This window comes from Biomphalaria glabrata, chromosome 12, assembly GCF_947242115.1.
Source record: "Biomphalaria glabrata chromosome 12, xgBioGlab47.1, whole genome shotgun sequence".
NCBI lineage: Eukaryota > Metazoa > Mollusca > Gastropoda > Planorbidae > Biomphalaria > Biomphalaria glabrata.
In genome coordinates, this window is record NC_074722.1 from 22,955,178 (window position 1) to 22,963,734 (window position 8,557).

General features: G+C 33.6%; 1 protein-coding gene across 2 annotated transcripts in view; it reads right to left on the reverse strand.

The window, feature by feature from the left end:
• The window catches only part of LOC106053555 (uncharacterized), a 31,929-nt gene extending 24,703 nt beyond the window's left edge, over positions 1 to 7,226 (reverse strand). Inside the window, exon 1 of one of the 2 annotated variants that reach the window (XM_013209129.2) lies at positions 7,062 to 7,226. The gene's annotated coding sequence lies outside the window, so the exon portion shown is untranslated. Of the gene's footprint in view, positions 1 to 7,005 lie in introns of both variants that reach the window. The other variant, XM_013209131.2, reaches the window with a different exon arrangement.
• Between the last annotated feature and the right edge of the window lie 1,331 nt (positions 7,227 to 8,557).

The following is an 8,557-nucleotide window of genomic DNA, read 5'->3' on the forward strand; positions in this document are numbered from 1 at the left end:
GTTGATATAAGCTTTATAAAACGCAATGAACAAACACACAATATTGACGAGGGAAATGTCCGGACCTCTAGAACTTTCCAGGAATCACTTATATGTTTGTCGTGTGTTATAATTTTAAGCAGTTACAGAATTTAAAAAACAAATTCTGGCATATAACAACAACAACCTCAACAACAAAACAACGCAGCTATTGATACTTCTAAACAAAATTAAAGAACTATGTTATGATCAGGAAGAGTAGGCCTTTTGGTATGGGGTAATGGTGTAAGCCTACTATGCTGTCCGTATCCGATTCACTTCTTAATGTGACACTAATGTTTACATAATAAATAAATCTGCACCCCTTAGCTGTCAGAAGATAAGTTTTTGAATTGATAAATAAACATTTTGGTCAAATTATTAATACATTTATAATATATAAATATTATATAAATATATCTAGATCTGGGATCTATTTAGTCTTATTTAGACTGGTAAGTGTATAATGAGGAGGAAAAAAAGTAGTTCAATTTTTTACAACTTATTATTAAAACGAAGTTTGTATCAAAAATATTTTAAAAAAACAACACTTAAATCAGTATTCTATTCAATGAGCTAGTTAAAAAATGGAAAATATATTTTATAATGATCCGTTCACAATTTTCTTTTGTGACCTTAGATGCACATTGTTTTTACCAATGCGCGAATCTATGAATGAAGCTTGAGTTATTAATGAAGAAGTCTGTGACCTTTTCAAAAAACTTACCTTCCCTGAAGTTTTTCATTTAAAAGTGGTGTATTTTTTTTTTTGGGGGGGGGGGGGAATTCTGCTTGCATATGTAATTAAAAAAAATAGATGTTTCACTTTCGGAAAAGAAAAAGTAGCCGTTGCATCAGAATTTTGAATGATCTAAAATATCATGATGTCCATTCATTTTCTCATCTAGTTTCTAAGATCTAAACGGGAGGGACGGACGGACGGACAGACAAACCAGACAAAACAAATAGCGTCTATTCCCCTTTCGAGGGCCGCTAAAAAAAAACAACAAGATTCTGAAATTTTTATTTAACTTATTTAATTAACAAAACACAGTATTTTTTATCTTAGAAAGATCAAAGATCAACCAATGTTCCGATGTACAGCATTTATCATTTATTGATTGTTCATCTCTGCAGACTATACATCTGCATATAAGTTTGTACGGTTACAGTCAAACAATATTCATTTGTTGAAGGGGTTATTTTCTCATTCTTCGAGACGATTTAACGTAAGTTTAAATCTACAAATCCAGTTTCGAAGAAAATTACTTTACAAAAATAAAAATATAAACATTACAGGTAACGGTTAAATTGTAATATTCTGGAACATTTATTGATCATATTTTGAAAGACCTGCTTTATAATGCCACCCCCGCGCATTTGAATTAAATCTGTGAACTCTAGTTTCACTTTTACCCGCCCACAACAAAAAAAAAAAGCTAATTCTACGTAAAATACTTTGCTTCTTAATTCCATATTTAATAAATCCTAAGTAGTTTTACGTTAGATCCCCCCCCCCCCATATTTATCTTATATGTAATTTGTAATTAATTTGTATGACAGAAAATACTAAATTTAGAAAAAACAATTTTTTTTACATTATTTTGAAAAACAAAAACGTTTGCGTAAATGTTTTAAACACACACAGAACTCTCTCCTTCCCTTATTACTAGAGTCTTTCCTGTTTTTTTTTAACTTTTAATAGTGTATGGTTGTAAAAAGGATATTTTTTTTCTGAAAAATCTGCTTTCATAATTAATTATATAAATTAAGCTTTTCGCTTTCAGTAATAAAAAGGTATTCAAATTTGAAAGATCTAGATAATCATAATTTGGATTTTCAATACCTTTTCTAGTTTTTGAGATCTAAATTAGACGGACGAACGGACAGACCACACAAACACACTAAGCTAGTAGCTGCTATTCCCATTTCGGGGTTGCTAAAAATGGATAGTTTTGACCAGGGCTCAAATAGACAGTAGAGTATCGAATAAACGCTCAACCATCCATTCCCAAAAAAAAAATTAAAAAGGTGGGGGTCAACGGTCACATGACTTACCCAGTCACACTTATCAAGCGATACCCATTTTCGTTAAAAATCACAATAGAGCTGACACAGATTGTCGTTGTCGTTTTTTTCGATAAACAATATATTTATTAATTATATGTTTCTCAATACATTAATAGGACAACCAAAATGCATACTGATAGTGACTATCTTAATGTTGTGTTGGGCGGCTTTTAGAACTGTCTTTTAATCACGTGATCCAGTCTAGTGGCCCAACTGATTTAGAAGGCTCTGAATGGTCATGTCAGATGTTACCTTGGTACCCGTGTCGTTGGTAGGTGGTGTCGGATGTCCTTGGTTTGATTTCTAGTAGAAGCTAATTTAAGTGTAGACATATATTCTTGTATCGTACTCTAGTGTGACTATTTATATGTTAAAATTTTTCGGCGAAATATGGTGTGTTAAAAATTCAGGGAACGTAACTTGCTCTTGAAAGATTTTAATTCCCAAGTTCTGATTTCCAGCAGCCTCTAAGTATTCCCCTCCCCCAACTTAAACCTATTCTATGAAAAAAAAAGTTAAATCCTAAAAGCTAATCTTTGTATTTAAAAAGAAAACAGAACCTAGTGTCAAAGCGTAAACCATTTCTTGTTGCAGAATGGCTGTCATTTAGCAAGATAGTGCTTAAACAAACAATGGTGGCATATCATACGTACTATTATTGAAAGTTGATAAGGATGCTAATAAGAATGAATTCATCATTACTTAGTTGAGTAACACATAGAAATAAACAATACAAAATCTATCACAGAATGACGATATTATATGGTAAAAAGTATCCTTCTGGCATACATGCTTTATATCTACAATGTTTGAGCCATCTCTCTTTCTCTATCTATCTGTCTGCCTGTCTGTTTATCTGTCTGACTATCTATCTATCTATCTATCTATCTATCTATCTATCTATCTATCTATCTATCTATCTATCTATCTATCTATCTATCTATATCACAAATTCTAAGAAAATCATATTATATTATATAGTTTATTTAGAATCTTTAGATTCTTCACTTTAAAGGATAACTCTATAAATAGCTAAAACATCGCAGAAACGGAATAAGAGGCGTGACAAATAAGAATGTCTTCTAAACACCTGCTTCTATTACTCAGAACAAATTACAGACGCCTGTTTCTAGTCGCTTACGGCCACAAGCGCCAGCACAATACTACCCTCGATACTCCAGGTGTGCTACTTCCCTCCCCCCCCCCCCCAACATCTGCCCGCTTTGAGGCTCATCCTAGACAAATGGATGAAATATATGAAAAGTGAAAAGTCCCGACATGTTAGTTCTATTAGTTTAGATACAAATATTCTTTTGAATAAGGCTTATACAAAGTATAGAGTGACATGTTAAGTGAATGTGAACAGAAATAATAAAGAAAGAAAAATGTAGAAGAAATGTGACACATAACAAAAGTGTAAAGAAACCAAGGGAGATAAACGACAAGAAAGAAAGATGAAACAAAACATATGAATAATATTCAAGACCTCATACAGTAACAGGGTAAATATTGCATACATGTAGTGATTGTACAAACGTTGTATAAATGTATAGATTTAGGGCTGAATAGACTCTGAAACATTGTTGAAATAAAAAGTTCTGAAATAGAAGAAAGTGTATTCTCCTCACATGTTACTCTTCACACTTCACACCACTTATAAGCACCACTTTAGACCATATACATTTTACTTCATATGTTACTAAAATGTCGCAGACATGGAATGTCTACATACTTAGATTGCTAAGGAAAAGTACCATAATGTGTGTATGCTGCTAGAAAACCATATTTAACTTTCAATATTTCATTTATTATTATTTCAAGACATTTATATTTTATCCTGTATCATATCCGTCTGATACAATTGAAGACAATTGATTATTGTCTTAAGCATATACTACCGTTAATACTTCGTAACCTTTGTTTCATAATGTAAGATTTTGTGAGACCCTTAACATATACACTGTTCAAATCAAAGAGCTTTACTTTCATTCAACAAAAGTAGCTGGTGGCCGAGTTGTCTACGACTGTCAATATTTACCCAAACTTATTTTGGAAACAATTTTGAAATAACAAAAATGAGTGATGGGGAAACTAGACTCTACTCCAATATGAAAAATTGTTTCTATGTTCTGTTAGTTCTAAATGTCAAAGTACAAGACAATCTGAATAGAGAATCAAATGGTCATACAGTCTAGAAGAACTGTTGCTCACGTCAAGTTGTTTTCCATTGCAGCTTTTGCTTAAAACAATTGGCCTATTATTGGCTTGGAGGAACTCCTCAATATAGGAAGAGACGAAAAGTGAGCTGGTTTGGTCATAGAGTAAGACATGACTCACTATCAAAAGTTATTCTTCAATGTACAGTGGAGGGAGTACGAAGAAAGGGTCGTCCAAAGAGAAGCTGGCTAATAAAAAATGGACCGGCCTATCTCCTGTTAAGAACAGCTGTTGACCGGGAAAAGTGGAAGGATTTGGTTACGCGAACTGTCCCAGCACCCTTACGACAAAAGTCAAGAGACAGAAGATGATGGCCTGGAAGCAAGTCTTTGCAGTGCAACTCTTCATATGGTTACGTTCAGACGTTTAATGTTGCAGTTAGTGCATGAAATCTCGGACTATTCAAGCCAAACTTTAGTTATGCTCCATATTCATTGTGGCTTTTCTTTTAAGAAACTTCTTAGCTTCATCTAGCATCAAACGATACATCATCTCTTAAGTTACAGGGTAAAGCATGGACTTTGTAGTAATGTAAAATACTTCACTTTTCCCTGATCGACATAAAATCATTATTTAGTGTTCTAAAGAAGTTTTCATCTAATCCATTTTCGGACATAAAAGTCGGAGCATTAATCACTAGGTATACATGTAAAAATGATGACAAAGCTTCTATCAACTCACTCTGTCTAGAACAAACTGTTGTACACGTCATTTCTCCTACACCCAATCTCGGATTAAGCTGAAAATGTGCACAATTATTTCTTTTACAAGCCAACAAAAGAGTCAATAAAAAAATTAGTTAATAAATTATTGGTAATTTATTATTTTGTTTGGTATCTTGAACAAGGAAAAGAAATTATACTTGACTGATTATGTGGTTTAAGTTGAATTAGTCCCCTTTATTGTTTGTAGAAAGATAAGTATGTAAATAACTATAAAACCTAATTTCATAAGTAGCTCCCTGCACAGTGGTTACCGTATTGGCTTAAGGAGGCTGAGGAGGTCTTAGTCATCGAGTTCGAATTCAGGTCGCTCACTTTTTTTTTTAAATGTATTTAAAAAGTGATCACCCAGATAGCCCGTTCTTTCTCCCACCCCGCACCCTTTTTTAACTGGTCCAGACAAGTAATAGGATAATTGAGAAAGCTAAAAGCATGAAATTGCGCTAAACAAAACAATTGGTAAATATATTTCTAGTCGCACAGATTTATTATTGTTAGTCTAGATCTATTACAAATGTAATTAAATGACTGATCCAAACTAATTGATACATTTACACTTAAGATAAGCATTGTTTTTTTTTAAAGAGTATATTTTTGTATGGAATATGTGTAATTTGTTTTAATAGAGTGATTAAAACTGCGGGATGTTTCACAGGAGTAATGAAAAAAAAGAGTTTAAAGTTAAGAGAGAAACTTCATTTAAAATAGATTTTTTAGGGGGTCATGTGGCCAGCACAACGACCAACCGCTTTTACTTTCCCCAACTAAAGTCAGGTACCCAATAGAGTTGGATGGACACAGGAACGCCTTAAAAATCCCCAAATTCAAATCTAAGTCTTCACCGAGATTCGAACTCAGGACCTCAGGTTCGTCAGCGAAAAGACGGCGGTGTCAATTTTTTTCCTTTGACGTCATTCGAAACACTTTCATTCATAAAAAGAGATAAGTAGCTAAGATAGATTGTACGAGAATGGAAGATTGTAAGAACGATCGAACTCGAGTAGTCCCTCTAGGGCCAATAAGCTGAGAAGTTTCTTCTTACTGAGACACATATACCTTGAAATTTTAAAGAAAATCGTTGGACTGGTTTTTGAAATAAAATTTATATATAAATATATATGCATACATAAAAAAAAATTGCTCGTTTAAGAGTATAGGATTTTCGAAATATAATTTTTATATAAATATGTATGCATTCATAGAAGAATTGCTCATTAATTGCAAGCATACGACCACAAATAGCGATGGCCTTGCGAATAAATAGTCGAACAATTACTCTGGGCATGGCACGTATCTCGTTTGGAGTGCCAGTATGCCAAAGGCACATTTTTTTGATGAGATGAGAGGTGATCAGTGTAACAGAGGTCCCCCACGGGAACGCTTTAAACACCAGCTTGGGCGTTAAATGGCTTTAACTGACATCGAAAAGAGCACTTGACAGCAGGCGGCTTCCGAACGAGGCAGATGGAGATCACTTACGAGGGCCACGGGATACATACCAAGAGAAAATCCACTGCCAAGGACAGACGTAGACGGCGAAAAGAGAATCTAAATTGACCACCGCCGCAGAACAACAATTATGTCTGTGATGGGGGTGGCAAAATATGTAGATCGCAGCCGGGACTGCCTAGTCAAGTGAAATACTGTACTCTTCATTGATCTTCGGACTCGAAAAAAAAAAGCCTTATTATTATTATATTCAGCAGCTAAAGAATATGGTGAGATTTGGTAGGGCCTTTAGTTTTTGAGTGGACGATGGTGTGACTATACAAAACTAACATCGGCATTTCGGGATAACTTATAACAAATACATGGTAACAGAAAAGAAACTGCAACGAAAATATAACTTTGAATTTATAATTTATTTGAAATAGTAACCAAAGTAGTGCACATCTGACGTTTAACGGACAAAATGATTATTTAAATAGATAGATAGACAGATAGACAGAAATAGATACATACATACATAGATACATACATAGATTTGAACTATGTGGATGTAGAACTAGTAAAAACAATCCAGTCTGAACTAACCTTTGCCAGAAAGATAAATCTCCAATGTTAAAAACGAGAAATGCAATGACAACTTTTAAATACAGCAATCACTTCCACCTGTTTAGTGGTGGCATTGAGTTAAGGCCCTTCACAATTCACCGCACAGAGAAGTCTATTCACTAGCGTGTCCTAAACGAGACATTAGAGTGTAGTCTGTGACCGAGTAAATAGCCCAGACCTTTTTTTTCTAACCAGTAAATCAATATGAAGTAATGCAAAAAGTGATATTAAAATTACTATCATTGTGTGTGTGGTTTGTAGCTCTGTGTCTGTGTCTACGGTTTAAAAAAAAGGAAACTGTATGGAGAAACTCTATAGTCATAAAAGGGGAGGGGGAGTGGAGAAGTGATCTACATTGGAAGTAACTTTGTTTTCATTACTTGTCAAGGTTCTATTGGTTGTTGTTTTTTTCCTTACAATATGAAAAACTTTGCCATAAGACAATAAAAGTTATGTCATACTTGTTTAAAAAAAAATTAAAGTATTTTGGCATTCAGTATTTGGTCTCTTAACAACAAACAAAAGTTACTAAATAACATTGGCAAGCACCTTATTAGTTCTTACAATTTTATTACAATATATTATTAACATGAAAGTAGTCTAGATTTATTTATACTAGGTAAGCCAAAGTTTATGTATAAATCTTATCTTATCTTATAAACTACAGACGTTACTTCAAAAAAGAAGATGATTACGCGTATCCCTAGGTCAATCTAGTCCTGCTTGTTAGTCAATGACCTAAACTCTGCCAAGTCATTGTTTTTTTCTGGCTGACTGAGGCAACCTTTCCAGGAGTATTTGTACAAATTAGTCCTAGAATATGGAACAAGGAATGTGCTTTTATGTACAGTTATTTATTTTCTAGAAATATATCCTTTTGAGAGTTTCCCTATCTTCACAGGTTTAGAATGTCTCCGTCTTTACAGGTTTAGAATGTTTCTGTCTTTACAGGTTTAGAATGTCTCTGTATTCACAGGTTTAGAATGTCTCTGTTTTTACAGGTTTAGAATGTCTCTGTCTTCACAGGTTTAGAACTTGGCTTCAAAATGAATGAACCAATCCAAGAATTGAAATTTGGACACCTCGAATCACCCACACAAATATTTTTTTACGCCAAGCTATTAATACCGTACTAATTAAACAAACTTATTCCTTGACTCAAGTCTATAGTTATTTATTATGATGCCACAGTGTGTCACAGATCATGACAAATCAAAGGGGCTTCACCTACTTTTGAACTTATGACGTCATGTGAAAAAAAATGACGTTAAAAAATGAGCTCGTCTAGATGAATTTAAATCGAAAGGTTTTATTTTAAGACTTGTCTCTATGGTACTAGAGCTAGTAGGCTAAATATTATAAAAGTAAAATCAAACTTTTACTCTATAGGCCAGGACTTGTTTTGTTTAAATTGTATTACTATCTTTTGTTGCACGAAATTTCAGCAGGAGAGAGACCTTGGTAAACTCAATTTT